This window comes from Podarcis vaucheri, assembly GCF_965113315.1.
Source record: "Podarcis vaucheri genome assembly, chromosome: 2".
NCBI lineage: Eukaryota > Metazoa > Chordata > Lepidosauria > Squamata > Lacertidae > Podarcis > Podarcis vaucheri.
In genome coordinates, this window is record NC_138760.1 from 134172117 (window position 1) to 134186755 (window position 14639).

Genomic DNA, 14639 nt, shown 5'->3' on the forward strand with positions numbered 1-14639 from the left:
CCTTGCTCCACCTCCTTCGCCTCTCCCTACGTCTCTGGGTCCTTCTGCCCCCCTGGGACTCCTCCCTTCTACTCTCCTCTGACGCTGACCCCCCTGATCCTTCCGCTTCCTTTCGGCGGGCTTTGGGACCTGGCTCACTCTCCGGGCTGCTTACTGCTCCAGCTTCCGCTGCATTTGAACTTGGCGCGCGCGCCCAACTCTCTACTTTCCTCTTGACCGTTGCCTCGCTCTCTGAGGAGGGCGTGACCACCCCTGACTCGTGCCCTCCCTCCTGCTGACGGCCTCCGGAACCCGATGCCTGGCTGCCTTCCTCCCTGCTGCTCTCAGTCTTGAGCGTGGGTCCCGACTTCCAGCTGCTGCTCTCTGAATCTCCTCTGCTCCCTTCCTCCTGGGGTGTCCCCCCGGATCCCCCCCTTGCTCTGCTCACTGGGGCTCCCTTTTGGGAGTCCTCTGACTCACTGCTTAGGCTTGGAGATCTCGGGTCGTCATCATCACTCATTCTCCCTTCGGCTTCCTCCCCCTCGCTCTCTGTTTCCACCCTTCTCTGCGTCTCTGCTTCTGAACCCCTGACATCCATCCCCCCCTCGAAGCCCCCCCTTCCCCCCTCCCCGCTGTCAGGTGTGGGTGCTGGGTGCTCCATCATCATGGGAGGGAATGCTGGATACAGGTCGCTCCCCGTGGGTGGCCGCCAACTGAAGACCTCCGAGTCTTCCCCCTCGCGGTCGTCGACGTTGACTTGTTGCTCTTCCATCTCTGTACCGCCGTGCTCGAACCCGAGGTCCTCCCCGAACACGTCCATGTCAGTCTCTGCGTCGGTCGCTCGACCTGGCATCTCCAGCCACTTCCTGCGCCATTGCTCCTCTGGTCGATCGTCCCACCAATACGAGTTGCCTGATGCCGAACCTGCCGGTGAACCTTCTGGGGAACGGGTGCTCCGTGCGGGTTCCCCTTCTGAGTCGAATCCATGGAACGTGCTGGAAGAAAGTGTGGGTGTGAACAACCAGTCGTCGAAGAAGCTCGCTGGCATGGGTTTGTGTGGGAAGAGGGCATGAAACTCGTCCTTGAGCAGGGGTTCCTCCAAAGCGTAGTCTGGTACCCAGCTATTGGCGCTGGCCCGGGTGCCCTCTCTGGCTAAGAGGTATTCGACTCCCTCCGCCCCCCATCTGGAGTCCAAAATCTCCGTGACCTCGTTGATGTGGTCCTGGTGCTTCACCCCCCGCGTCTCCGTCCTTTCCCGGAGCGGACTTGGCGCCGTCCCTGGCTCCTGGAACCTGTGAGGTGCCTTGTAGGGAGTGAGCACCGACCTGTGGAACACCGGATGCATTCTGGAACCCTCCGGCAGCGCCAGTCGGAAGGCTACCGGGTTGATCTGCGCTTCGACTTGGTACGGACCGATCTGCTTGTGCCCCAACTTCTTCTTGGCAAGTGACCTGGTCGGCACTGCGTGGGCTGCCAACCAGACCCAGTCTCCCACTTGGATCACTTCGCCAACCCGCCTGTGCTTGTCAGCTTGCACCTTGTAGGCGTGCTTAGCTAGCTCCAGCTGCCGTCTGAGTTGATCGTGGACCGCCTGCAGCTCTGACGCGAACGCGTCCGCCGTCTGTGGTTCTCCTTCCCCCACTCTCTCCAGTCCCGGGAAGGTTCTGGGATGCCTCCCATTGTTGGCAAAGAACGGCGTCACTCCTGTGGACACGTGCTTCGTGTTGTTGTAAGCGAACTCGGCTAGCGGCAGGTAATCCACCCACGTCGCAGGCTGTTGATTGGCATAGCATCTCAGGTACTGCTGCATGATGGCATTGACCCTCTCTGCTTGCCCGTTGGTCTGCGGGTGTCTTGCTGATGCCAGATTGACCTTGACATTTAGAAAACCCATCAGCTTCTGCCAGAAAGACGAGATGAACTGGCGTCCGCGGTCGGACAGGATAGACCGTGGCAGGCCATGCACTTTGAACACGTGATCTATGAACAGTTTGGCGGTTTGTTCCGCCGTGGCCACCTTCGCACACGGAATGAAATGTGCCATCTTGGTGAACAAGTCCACCACCACTAGCACAGCTGTCTTGCCTCTCGAGCTGGGTAAATCCGTCACAAAGTCCAGGGCCACCCTCTCCCACGGTTCAAACGGCGTTTGCAGCGGTTCTAACAGTCCCGCCGGTGGTCTGTGTACCGGCTTGGCCCTCTGGCAGGTGTCGCACCTCGCGACGTAGTCCGCGACCTCCCCTCTCAGCCTGGGCCACCAGAAGTCTCTCGCGACTAATTCCATCGTTTTCTCTGTGCCAAAGTGACCGGCCGTGGGTGCGTCGTGCAACTGTTGCAGTACCTTGGCGCGAAGGTCGTCTCCTGGTACATAGACAGCCCCTTTGCGTAGGAGCAAGCCGTCCCGCACCTGGAACTCGTCCGTGGTAGCCGTGCCTCTGAGCAGTTCCGCCATCTTGTCTTGTGCGAATGAGTCGTCCCGCAATGCACGTCGCACCGCATCCAGGTCTACTGTAGCTGAGGCACACGCCCACGCCGTCGGTGCGAAGATGTGCATGGCCGCCGCTGGCGTCACCTCTTCTAGGTATTGCGGTTTTCGGGACAGTGCATCCGCCATGATGTTGGTGTCGCCTGGGACGTACTCTATTCGGAAATTGAAGTCAGCAAAGAACTCCGCCCAACGTATCTGCCTCTGGTTCAGGAACTGAGCCGTGCGCCAGTGCTCCAGATTCTTGTGGTCCGTGCAGACCTGCACCGTGTGCTTGGCGCCGATTAGGAAGTGCCTCCACGCCTTGAAAGCTGCATGAATGGCTAGCAACTCCCTGTCCCAGATGGTGTAGTTCTGCTCCGACTTGCTGAGCTTTCTGGAGTAGAACGCTCCCGGCCGCCACACCCCCTGCGGGTCTCGCTGCAGCAGAACAGCTCCCACGGCTCTGTCTGACGCGTCTGTCTCTACCCTCAACGGTTTACTGGGGTCGATATGCAGCAGTTGCTTCTCCGATGCGAAGAGATGCTTGAGCGCTTGAAAGGACTGCTCCGCCTGCTCCGTCCAGATGAATTTCTTTTTTTTGGAGCTGAGCGTGTCCGTAATTGCTGCCGTCTGCATTGCGAACCCCTTGATAAACTTGCGATAGAAGTTGGCGAAGCCGACAAACCGCTGGACCTCCTTCCGGTTGCGCGGGCTCTTCCAATCCAATACCGCACGAACCTTGGTGCTGTCCATGGCTATCCCCTTGTCCGACAACTTGTATCCCAGGAAATCCACCTCCGTCGTGTCGAACTGGCACTTCTCCAGCTTGGCGTACAGTCTATGTTGTTGCAACCTGCTGAGCACCTCCCTCACGTCTCGGTCGTGAGCTTGCTGCGAGTCCGAGAAAATCAGGATGTCATCCAGGAAGCAGACGCATGTCTTGTAGAGGAGTCCCTCCAACACGTGATGCATAAAAGCTTGAAAACAGTGAGAACCATTTTGTAATCCAAAGGGCATGACCCTGTACTCGTAGGTGCCCAGCGGTGTGAACATGGCCGTCTTCCACTCATCGCCCTCCCGCATGCGGGTGAGATTGTACGCCCCTCGTAGGTCCAACTTGGTGAACACGCGTCCCTTGCGCACCGTCGCGAGGAGGTCGTCAATCCTGGGCATGGGGTAATCAGACGGTTTGGTCATCTGGTTCAAAAGGCGGTAGTCCACAACGAGTCTTTTTTGGGGCGTGTCTTTCTTTTTCACGAAGAAAACGGGACTGCCCCCCACTGCCTTGGACTCTCTGATGAAGCCACGCTCCAGGTTATGCTTGATGAACTGTTTGAGTTCCTGCATTTCATCTTCAGACATGGAGTATAGCCGCCCCTTCGGCAGCGTCGCCCCCGGTAGGAGGTCAATCTTGCAGTCATATGGCCGGTGAGGGGGTAGCTTGTCCGCCTCCTTCTCGCAGAAGACCTCCAAAAAGTTCGCGTATTTGTGGGGGACCGCTTGCAACGTTCCCAACTGCAGTTGTGATTCCTCCTCCTCTCCCTCCCGTCGGGGCAGGATGCAGTGTTCTGCGCAATAAGAGGAGCCGAAGATCAGTTGTCTCTGGTACCAAGCCAGTGTCGGACTGTGCCTGTCCAGCCAACTCATGCCCAACACAATGGGCGTGTCCGACAGTTGGGTGACATTAAAACTGATGACTTCCCTGTGGTTGCCAAGGCGCATCACCATTGGTGGCGTCTGCTTCACCACCTGCCCCCCTAGCAACTCTCTGCCATCCACTGTGACGACTTGCAGGGGCAGAGTGGCAGGCAATAGCTGTATAGCGTGCTGCTCCACAAAGCTCTGCGCTATAAAGTCTGCGTTGCTTCCAGAATCCACAGAAAGCGGCACTTCGATAGTGACGCCGTTGGGTAGCTGGAGAGACGCTGTGAGCTGCACTACTGGTTTGGGTGGGAGGGGATCCGTGGGTTGCAATATCGCTGGGGACTGCTTCACAGATGCGTCTGGCTGGGCCCCAGTGCCTCCGTCTCCAGCCAGACATCGTCGTTTCCCTGCTGTGGTTCTCCTTGCTGCGTTGCTGCAGTCACCATTGCTGAGGCTGCAGTGTGCTTGTGGAGCCTCCGGGGACACTCCTTCGCCAAATGGCCTGGATCCTCGCAGATGTAACACTTCCTGTTCCCTCTAGGAGGCTTCGCTTTCACTGCTGCCGGTGCTAGGGCTCTGGCTGCTGACTGAGCCCTTGCACCTCCAACCTCCATCGGTTCCCCTCCCCCTCCTGGCGGAGGTGTGGATTGCGCACGCGCTGCTTCCCTCGGAACGAAAGAGAAACTTCTCGCTGCTTCGCGCCCTCCACGTCCTTCATCTCTGCACCATGGACGTTCTTCCAGCCTCACCCCCACAGTCAGCGCCCTTTGGACCACCTCCTGCGTGCTTCGGGGCCTCTCCCCCCTTGCAATTTCATCCTTAACCGCAGAACTTAGACCCTCCCAGAAGAGGTCTCTGACAGGGGGCGAATCCCGATCCCATTCTAAAGCACTGACCAGCGCAAAAAATCGGGCGTGATACTGCCGGACGCTCGCCCTCCCTTGTTTTAGTCCATGAATCTCCCGTCTGGCAAGATCCACATCAATAGTAGACAAAAAACACGCATCCATCGCTTTGATAAAGGCATCTGCATTCTGAAGCGCCGGATCTTTATCCCTCCACAAATTGCGCAGCCAGGCTTTGGCATCCCCATGCAAATGGGACAATATGAACCCCACCTTCTCTTCCTCATCTCTAAAGTCTTTTGCCAGCAGTTGCAGTGCGCACATTACGTCTGCTCTAAAATTAGGGTACTGTTGCAAAGTCCCATCGAAGTGAGCCACAAGCCCTCCTGCTCTCCGTGCCAATCCCACGCCCTCCGGTCTGGGTCCCGGTTGCCCTTGCTTAACAAGCATTTCAAACCTGGCGTGTAGGTCTCTGTAGGCGGCTGTAGTCTCCTCCTCCCGTTTCTTGGAAGCCAATACCTCTGAGGACAACTGGGTCACTGCCTCTTGCAGCGCGGAGATCCTCTGTTCTTCCGTCATCTTGCTAACCTTTGTGAGCTTGCTTACAGACACCCCTCTTCCTCCCCTAGCGGCTTCTGCTCCCGCTGCGAGGTTTCAGGTTTCTGAAGCTTTGATGAGATGGGTCTTACTGTCAGAGCTGCTACCAGGTCCCAGCTCACATAGGACCACGCCACACAGCGTCCACTTTAAAAGAGTCTTTATTGAGTTACAGGTTTCATTTCCGAACTGCAGCGTGCAGCTCTACACCTTCTGCCCTAGGTCGGCGAAGACCCATCTGAGTCCCCGCCTCTTGCACACCAGCTTAATACCCTAGCCTTGCTCCACCTCCTTCGCCTCTCCCTACGTCTCTGGGTCCTTCTGCCCCCCTGGGACTCCTCCCTTCTACTCTCCTCTGACGCTGACCCCCCTGATCCTTCCGCTTCCTTTCGGCGGGCTTTGGGACCTGGCTCACTCTCCGGGCTGCTTACTGCTCCAGCTTCCGCTGCATTTGAACTTGGCGCGCGCGCCCAACTCTCTACTTTCCTCTTGACCGTTGCCTCGCTCTCTGAGGAGGGCGTGACCACCCCTGACTCGTGCCCTCCCTCCTGCTGACGGCCTCCGGAACCCGATGCCTGGCTGCCTTCCTCCCTGCTGCTCTCAGTCTTGAGCGTGGGTCCCGACTTCCAGCTGCTGCTCTCTGAATCTCCTCTGTTCCCTTCCTCCTGGGGTGTCCCCCCGGATCCCCCCCTTGCTCTGCTCACTGGGGCTCCCTTTTGGGAGTCCTCTGACTCACTGCTTAGGCTTGGAGATCTCGGGTCGTCATCATCACTCATTCTCCCTTCGGCTTCCTCCCCCTCGCTCTCTGTTTCCACCCTTCTCTGCGTCTCTGCTTCTGAACCCCTGACACATAATAATAATAATACTGCCATATAACAGCAGATTGTAGGTGGGGAATTGGAGAGGAAGAAGAAGGGAGACAACCAAGAGAATCCACACAATGGAGAAACCATATAAATAATCAGAGTGTGGAGAGACTTTCAGTCAGAGCTCCCAGTCCACTTCCCATCAAGGAAAGCTCTTCGTTCAGAAGGAGACCCTCACTTCACATAAAAGAACTAAAGGTGGGAAGAAATAAGTGCTTGAAATGTGGGAAAAGCTTCCTTCGCAGCTCCATTCTCAATTCCCATGAGATACTTCATCCAGGGGAGTGTTTGGAAAAAGCTTCACCTGGAAAACCAGTCTCAGTTTCCATTAAATAAATCACAGCAAGGATGATCACAGAATTTCAGAAAATGGTGTAACTGGTATCAGGAAACTTGATGAGGAATTAAGGGGAAAGACAGTGTTGACCCAGAGTAGTTAAAAAATGCATGTTCTCTCCCCGAGTGCCACAGACCCTCCTCCAAAGAGAGCTTCTCTGAAGAAAGCACAAGCAAAAATTACTCAATTTTACGTGAATAAGGAAAATGAGGAGGTGGCTAAGAAACAGCAGGAGCCAGATCCTATTACTGACCTTATAGGATCTCTCAGCAGCTCTAAGGATGAGCAGAAAGAGGTTTGGAGCCCAGGCAGCTCAACTGCTAAGTCATCTCTGGCACTGAGACCAGGAGCTCAAGCGACTCAAGGCCAAATCCAGGCTAAACAGGTAGAGGAACTAATCTGAAAGCAACATTCAAAATTAAAGCAAGTATAAAAGACTGCTACTCCCAAAGTTGTGGGACCAAAGAGGGACTATCAGTCATTGGGTGGCTTGTAGTACAAACAGAGGACATTGAACGCATAAAATCCTTTTTGGCCGACTGTAATAAAGTTCTTACCATCCTGATAGGTACTTGTAAAACCTTCTGAATAAAATCTAGCAGAGTCTGTGGCACCAGATAATACAACAATTTCTCTTTCCCTACCATTAAAAATAGATCAATAAGGGAGGTTTGATTCGTCCACATGTCAAAAGGAGGTCTAAAAGTACAAAGAAGAGCAAAAATGTTAAAAATTTTAAAAATAGTGCAATATTAAAAAGTTGACTTGAAAATACTCTTTAACTTACTTAAGAGTAGCTCGTGCTCTGGGTCCAGACAGAACACTAATTCGTTCTCAGATGTCCGTTCTTAATCTGAAACTGTTCTTAACCTGATGCGCCACTTTAGCTAATGGGGCCTCCCGCTGCCGCCACACCACCAGAGCACGATTTCTGTTCTCATCCTGAAGCAAAGTTCTTAACCCGAGGCACTATTTCTAGGTTAGCGGAGTCTGTAAGCTGAAGTGTATGTAACCTGAAGCGTATGTAACCCGAGGTACCACTGTACTGGAATCTGCACACCAGATCCCTATATCAATATGAAACGATATGCAAGGTTATCAAATGGTCTGATGTCCTGTCACAAGCCAAAACCAAACAAACTAGGAAGAGGGTTTTCATAAAAAGGAATTGGAAATGGGTGCTGTCTCAAAATAAGCTACTTCTCTCAAGCTACCCTAAGCCTTTGGGAATTTTGTCACAAGAGGAGCGTAAAGTTTGTGAATATGGTGTCTAAGCACAGAGAATATCTAAGGAGGAGTGGTGTATTAGTCTCAAGATTATTCCGAAATGTGGCATCACCAGCTCCTCTGCTTCCACATTCAGCAACACCTCCAAAAAGTCCTCAGTCCAAGGCAGACTATTGTCCTTTAGTTGACATATACTCTGGAGGTGACAATCCTGACTAGTCAGCTGACCTGGACCCCAAGGAACCCCATAACTCAGACAGCTCAGGGTCCTTGCACTTGAGAAATCTAGGGAAGGACCTACTTGACAGAACTGAAAAGAATTGATTGCATGTCTTCTGTGCTCTGCCATAAGAAGCCCAGAATGAAATACTCTCCAGATTTGACCTCTGACGTTCCTGCCGAATGAGTTTGTAGAAGGAACACAAGGGCTCATGCAAGCAAAACTTGACCCTTTGTGCTCCAGATCCAGCCCACCAGAATGAACCCTCTTTCCTACGAATTGGAGATGAAAAGCTTCCCCGAAGATTTGGTCCCCATGCAAGAGGCAAATATGGCCGCAACATCTGCCTGTCTTGCAATGAGAGAGCTCAAAGAGCGTCAACAGGACTCTCCATAGAAAGCACCAAGCATGGGGCCACTTACATGTGTTAGCTACTTGTCTGTTTTCTGCCCATGCTCTGGGCTTGCAGTTTTCATGCTTAGGGACAGGATGGTGACTGGTTTTGGCACCAAGTTCTGTCCATAAGCCCCAATGAGTTCAATGGGATCTACTCTCAGGTCCCTACTGTACAGACCATGCCAGCCCTACAAAGTGGGGTGAGGAGCAAAGAGTTGAAATTGCTTAGAAATGGGGCTTTTGAGGCTTCTGGTTCCGGTCTGACTTAATGGATGCCGCTCCCAGGATAGCAGAGATCGTTAGCAAAGAATAAACAGATGATTTGAGGGTAATTGTCCTTAATTAAAGCTGCGTGCTGGAACAGATGGAACAAGATAATAAACCACTAAATATAGATACAAAGCCGAAACAATTTGAACTGGGAAGAAGACTTCCTTCGAAGAAAAATGTATGTTGTTGGGGACGGGGGAGCCTTTACCCTTTCTTTAAATATATATATCATGTTTGTAACATAAATGATTCGGCAGCACACACACCCCGAATGCTAACAAACTGATAAAAAGCAAGAGGAGATACAAGAGAATGGGATTGTATTTATGGATTACAACAGAAAAGCAAACTATGTGACAAAATTGAAATGGATTTAAAGCCTCAAACTTTCACTGTATTGCTATGGAAGGAAATGGAGTTTAGTTTTGATGATCAGCCAAGGCTTGGGGACAGGATGGTGACTGGTTTTGGCACCAAGTTCTGTCCATAAGCCCCACTGAGTACAATGGGATCTACTCTCAGGTCACTACTGTGCCGAACATGTCAGCCTTACGAAGTGGGGCGAGGAGCAAACAGGGGAAACTGCAAGCACTGGAGGTGTTTACAAATGGGGCTTCTGTTGGGAAGGGGCCGCCCCATTTGTGCTTCTCCAGGGGCAGGAGAATATCTAGGGCAGGAGAATCCCTGCAGGGCCTCAGGCTCCCTTTGCTTCTTCCTCTCTTCCAGGACCCTGCAGCTCGTTTTGGCTCCTTGACTCCTCAGGAAGGATGAAAGAGACGGATCCTGCAAAGCTAGCGAGGATGGAAGGGGGTAAGATAGACGGTTGACCTGGTCAGGTTGTCTCCTGCATCCCTCCCCACAACCTCTGAGCATTCCCTCCCAGGGACCTCTGAGAGATCTGGTGAGTCCCAGGGGAGTGGAGATGGGGACCTGGAGGGATGGAGCCAGAGAGGAATTGGGGCTTGCTCAGCTTGGGGGTGGGGGGAGGCAGGCAGGCGGATGGAGATGGAGAAGGGAGGCACCTTTTCGGGCTCCCCCACCTGCCTCCCTGCCTGCCTGCGCCTTTGTCATCTGCAGGCAATTTCAGCTAGGAATAGGTCACAGCTCCCCGGCCAACGCGATGTATTGGCAGCTCAAAAGGTCTAAAACCAGTTCTGTGATCTGAATGCCCTACCAATCTCTGACAACTCACTGATCCATCGCGCAGCACTGGACTCCTTAAAGGAACCTGATCCTGCTGTGCAGTGTGAACTCAGATGGGGCCTCCGTGTGTTGCCTTTTCCTCTTCTTTTTGTATAACTTTTATTAACTTTATAAAACAGGGAACATAGGAATAATAGACGATACAAATATGTAGGCTGAGTCTGTATATCTCAAACATAGCAGAATAAATTTGCAGGAGTATCTATAACATATAGTTCATCATTAGTGGTCAGTGTATGAGTTCTGGGTCCATGAATTGCTTTCAACTGAAACAAAAAAAGGGGAAACAGGAGAGCACAGAGAACATTCAACATCGCAGAGCCAAATGCCTAGACTGGAGCTCTTGTGGCCGTTGTGCTTAGATTAAGTGAGTCATAGTCATTTTCCCTCTTCTGTTACCAATGAAACAATACAGAGTTGGTCTTATCATGAAAATGGGAGGGGGGGGGCTCAAAGTGAAGAAAGAGATTTACATATAAATTTAAATTTAGACCAACCAGATTGAGATAGCTTCTGATGGGGAGTGTTCAGGTGAAGGTGTTGCTGTTTGTTTCACAGACGAGGCGTGGACGTTGCTGGATCCTGACCAGAGAGCTCAGCATAAATATTTGTTTGTTTGTTTGTTTGTTTGTTTGTTTATTCATTCCCCGCCCATCTGACTGGGCTTCCCCAGCCACTCTGGGCAGCTTCCAAATTTTTTTTTTTTTTTTAAATACTGTATTACATCAAACATTAAAAGCCTCCCTAAACTGGGCCGCCTTCCGATGTATTCTAAAAGTCTGGTAGTTGTTCTCTTTGACATCTGGTGGGAGGGCATTCCACAGCGAGGGCGCCACTACCGAGAAGGCCCTCTGCCTGGTTCCCTGTAACTTGGCTTCTCGCAGTGAGGGAACCACCAGAAGGCCCTTGGTGCTGGACCTCAGTGTCCGGGTAAGAACGATGGGGGTGGAGACACTCCTTCAGATATACTGGACTGAGGCCATTTAGGGCTTTAAAGGTCAGCACCAACACTTTGAATTGTGCTCGGAAACGTATTGGGAGCCAATGTAGGTCCTTCAAGACCGGTGTTATATGGTTTCGGCAGCCGCTCCCAGTCACCAGTCTAGCTGCCGCATTCTGGATTAGTTGTAGTTTCCAGGTCACCTTCAAAGGTAGCCCCACATATAGCGCATTGCAGTAGTCCAAGCGGGAGATAACCAGAGCATGCACCACTCTGGCGAGACAGTCTGCAGGCAGATAGGGTCTCAGCCTATGTACCAGATGGAGCTGGTAAACAGCTGCCCTGGACACAGATTTGACCTGAGGCTCCATGGACAGCTGTGAGTCCAAAATGATTCCCAGGCTGCACACCTGGTCATTCAGGGGCACAGTTACCCCATTCAGGACCAGGGAATCCTCCACACTTGCCCGCCTCCTGTCCCCCAAAAACAGTACTTCTGTCTTGTCAGGGTTCAACCTCAATCTGTTAGCCGCCATCCATCCTCCAACCGCCTCCAGAAACTCACACAGGACCTTCACCGCCTTCACTGGTTCTGATTTAAAAGAGAGGTAGAGCTGGGTATCATCCGCATACTGATGAACACCCAGCCCAAACCCCCTGATGATCTCTCCCAGCAGCTTCATATAGATGTTAAAAAGCACGGGGAAGAGGACGGAACCCTGAGGCACCCCACAAGTGAGAGCCCAGGGGTCTGAACACTCATCCCCCACCACCATTTTCTGAACACCGCCCAGGAGGAAGGAGTGGAAGCACTGTATGACAGTGCCCCCAGCTCCCAGCCCCTCAAGACAGTCCAGAAGGATGTTATGGTCGATGGTATCAAACGCCGCTGAGAGATCCAGCAGAACTAGGAAACAGCTCTCACCTTTGTCCCTAGCCCTCCGGAGATCATCAACCAGTGCGACCAAGGCAGTTTCAGTCCCATGGTGAGGCCTGAATCCCGATTGGAAGGGATCCAAATGGTCCGCTTCTTCCAGGCATGCCTGGAGTTGTTCGGCAACCGCTCGCTCAGTCACCTTGCCCAAGAATGGAAGATTTGGGACTGGGCGATAGTTGGCCATCGTGGCCGCATCTAAAGATGGTTTTTTAAGAAGCGGTTTAATAACCACCTCTTTCAGCGGGTCTGGGAAGGCTCCCTCACGGATGGAAGCATTCACCACCCCATGAAGCCCATCGCCCAGCCCTTCCCAGCTAGCTTTTATAAGCCAGGATGGGCAAGGATCCAGGAGACAGGTGGTTGGCTTCACTCATCCAAGCAGCCTGTCCACATCCTCGGAGGTAACAGATTGGAATTCATCCCACACAATTTGACTAGACAGGACTCTAGCACTCTCCTGCCCCGGCCCTGCTCCCACGGTGGAGTCTACCTCTTCCCGAATCTGAGCGACTTTATCTGCAAAAAACTTTGCAAAATAATTGCAGGAGATCATGTGGCCCAACTGGGCCCCAATGTAACAGGTGGTTCTGCTAAATTGCGAACCACCTGAAAAGTCTCCTGCTGCTGTTTTCTGCAGATGCAATAGAGGCGGTGAAGAAAGTCTTCTTCGCCGTCGTTACCACCACTTGGTAAGCTCGACGTTGAACTCTAACCTGTGTCCGTTCAGATTCGGAGGAATGAGTTATCCGCCACCGGCGCTCTAGCTGTCTCAATGATTGTTTCATTGCCCTCAGTTCCGTGGAAAACCACGGGGCTGTCCAGGCTCCATGCAGTCGGAGAGGGCGCTTCGGAGCCAGACAGTCAATAGCCCTGTTTAACGCCACATTCCAGCGGGCCACCAGGGAATCAGCTGAAAGGCCATCGACATGGGATAAAACATCCCCTACCATTCTCTGGAAACCATTTGGATCCATTAAGTGGTGGGGGCAGAGCATCCGAATTCGTCCCACCTCCCTGCAGAGGGGATGGGTCGCGGAGAAGTCCAGTTGCACCAGGAAGTTTTTTTTTTTAATAAATATTTTATTGAAGTTTTTAAGTTACAATATAAAAAACGAACAAAATTATATCAAAGCATAACATACTTTCTTATCTTCTTATGACCTCCTCACATCTCCCGCCCCTACCTTCCACGTTAAGAAAAAATTTAATCCAGCAAGTTATCACCTTACTTCCATCCTTACTGTCTAATTATCAATTAAATTTCACCAAATATTTATCCAAAGTAAAAATTATTTTTTCTTACATTTTAACTTATCTTCCTACTTCACTTCATCTATTTTAATGGTGCCAAATTTTTTATAATCAAGCATCCTGCTTAGCATTCGTACAGTTTACAATGTTTTTGCAAGTAAATCTTAAATTTTTCCCAATCTTCTTCTACCGTCTCCTCTCCCAGATCTCGGATTCTGCCGGTCATCTCGGCCAGTTGCATATAGTCCATCAGTTGCATCTGCCATTCTTCCAGTGTGGGTAAATCTTGAGTTTCCCAATGCTTCGCGAGAAGTATCCTTGCTGCTGTTGTTGCATACATAAAGAATGTTCGGTCCTTCTTTACCACCCCTTGGCCTACCATACCCAGAAGAAAGGCCTCTGGTTTCTTAAAGAAGGTATACTTAAATACCTTTTTCAGTTCATTATATATCTTTTCCCAGAAAGCCTTCACTTTAGGGCAGGTCCACCAGAGGTGAAAGAATGTTCCTTCCTTTTCTTTACATTTCCAACACTTATTATCAGGCAAGTGGTATATTTTTGCAAGTTTGACTGGGGTCATGTACCATCTGTATATCATTTTCATTACATTTTCTTTCAAAGCATTACAAGCAGTAAAGTTCAACCCAGTAGTCCACAGCCTTTCCCAGTCCTCAAACATAATATTGTACCCAATGTCCTGTGCCCACTTTATCATAGCTGATTTTACCGTTTCGTCTTGTGTGTTCCATTTTAACAGCAAGTTATACATTCTTGAAAGTACCTTAGTCTTAGGCTCTAACAATTCCGTTTCCAACTTTGATTTCTCCACTTATCCACAATCTGTAATGTTTGGAACAGAAACAACATTTTTGGCAATACATTCATCTTGATAGCAGCAATTCGGCCTAACAAGGAAAGTTTTAGTCTTGTCCAGCTGTCTAAATCTCTCTTAATTTCTGACCAACATTTCTCATAATTGTCCTTAAATAAACTCAGATTTTTTGCTGTTATTTTTACCCCTAGGTATTTAACTTTCTTAACCACATTTAACTCTGTCTCTCTCTGAAACCATTCTGACTCTGCATCTGTCAAGTTTTTTCCCAGTACCTTAGTTTTCTGCTTGTTTAATTTGAATCCCGCCACCCGACCAAAATCTGGGATTATTTGTAATACTCTTTTCGTACTAGATTCTGGCTCCTGCAGAGTCAAAACTAGGTCATCTGCAAAAGCTTTGAGTTTATATTGTTTCGCTCCGACCTGTATTCCTTCCACCAACCGGTCTCCTCTAATCATGTTCAAGAGCACCTCCAGAACTGAGATAAATAACAGTGGGGAAATAGGGCAACCTTGTCGTGTTCCTTTTTCAATTTTAAACTCTTCTGTAACCACATTGTTGACTATCAGTTTGGCCTTTTGTTCTGAATAAATTGCGTCAATCCCATTTTCGAAACCCCGTCCCA

At 51.0% G+C, this 14639-nt stretch overlaps 3 protein-coding genes across 7 annotated transcripts in view; 2 read left to right on the forward strand and 1 right to left on the reverse strand.

Moving 5' to 3' along the window:
• Positions 1 to 14639, reverse strand: part of LOC309525751 (uncharacterized protein) — a 375811-nt gene that overhangs the window by 204477 nt on the left and 156695 nt on the right. The window lies entirely within an intron of this gene.
• The window catches only part of LOC309525793 (uncharacterized protein), a 243835-nt gene that overhangs the window by 197245 nt on the left and 31951 nt on the right, over positions 1 to 14639 (forward strand). Inside the window, exon 1 of one of the 4 annotated variants that reach the window (XM_082211367.1) lies at positions 9052 to 9447. The exons of the other annotated variants lie outside the window; for them this stretch is intronic. The gene's annotated coding sequence lies outside the window, so the exon portion shown is untranslated. Of the gene's footprint in view, positions 1 to 9051; positions 9448 to 14639 lie in introns of those variants that run through there. 4 annotated transcript variants of the gene reach the window in all.
• Positions 1 to 14639, forward strand: part of LOC309525798 (uncharacterized protein) — a 31807-nt gene that overhangs the window by 1865 nt on the left and 15303 nt on the right. The window contains exon 2 of the mRNA XM_082211381.1: positions 9575 to 9749. The gene's annotated coding sequence lies outside the window, so the exon portion shown is untranslated. The remainder of the gene's footprint in view (positions 1 to 9574; positions 9750 to 14639) is intronic.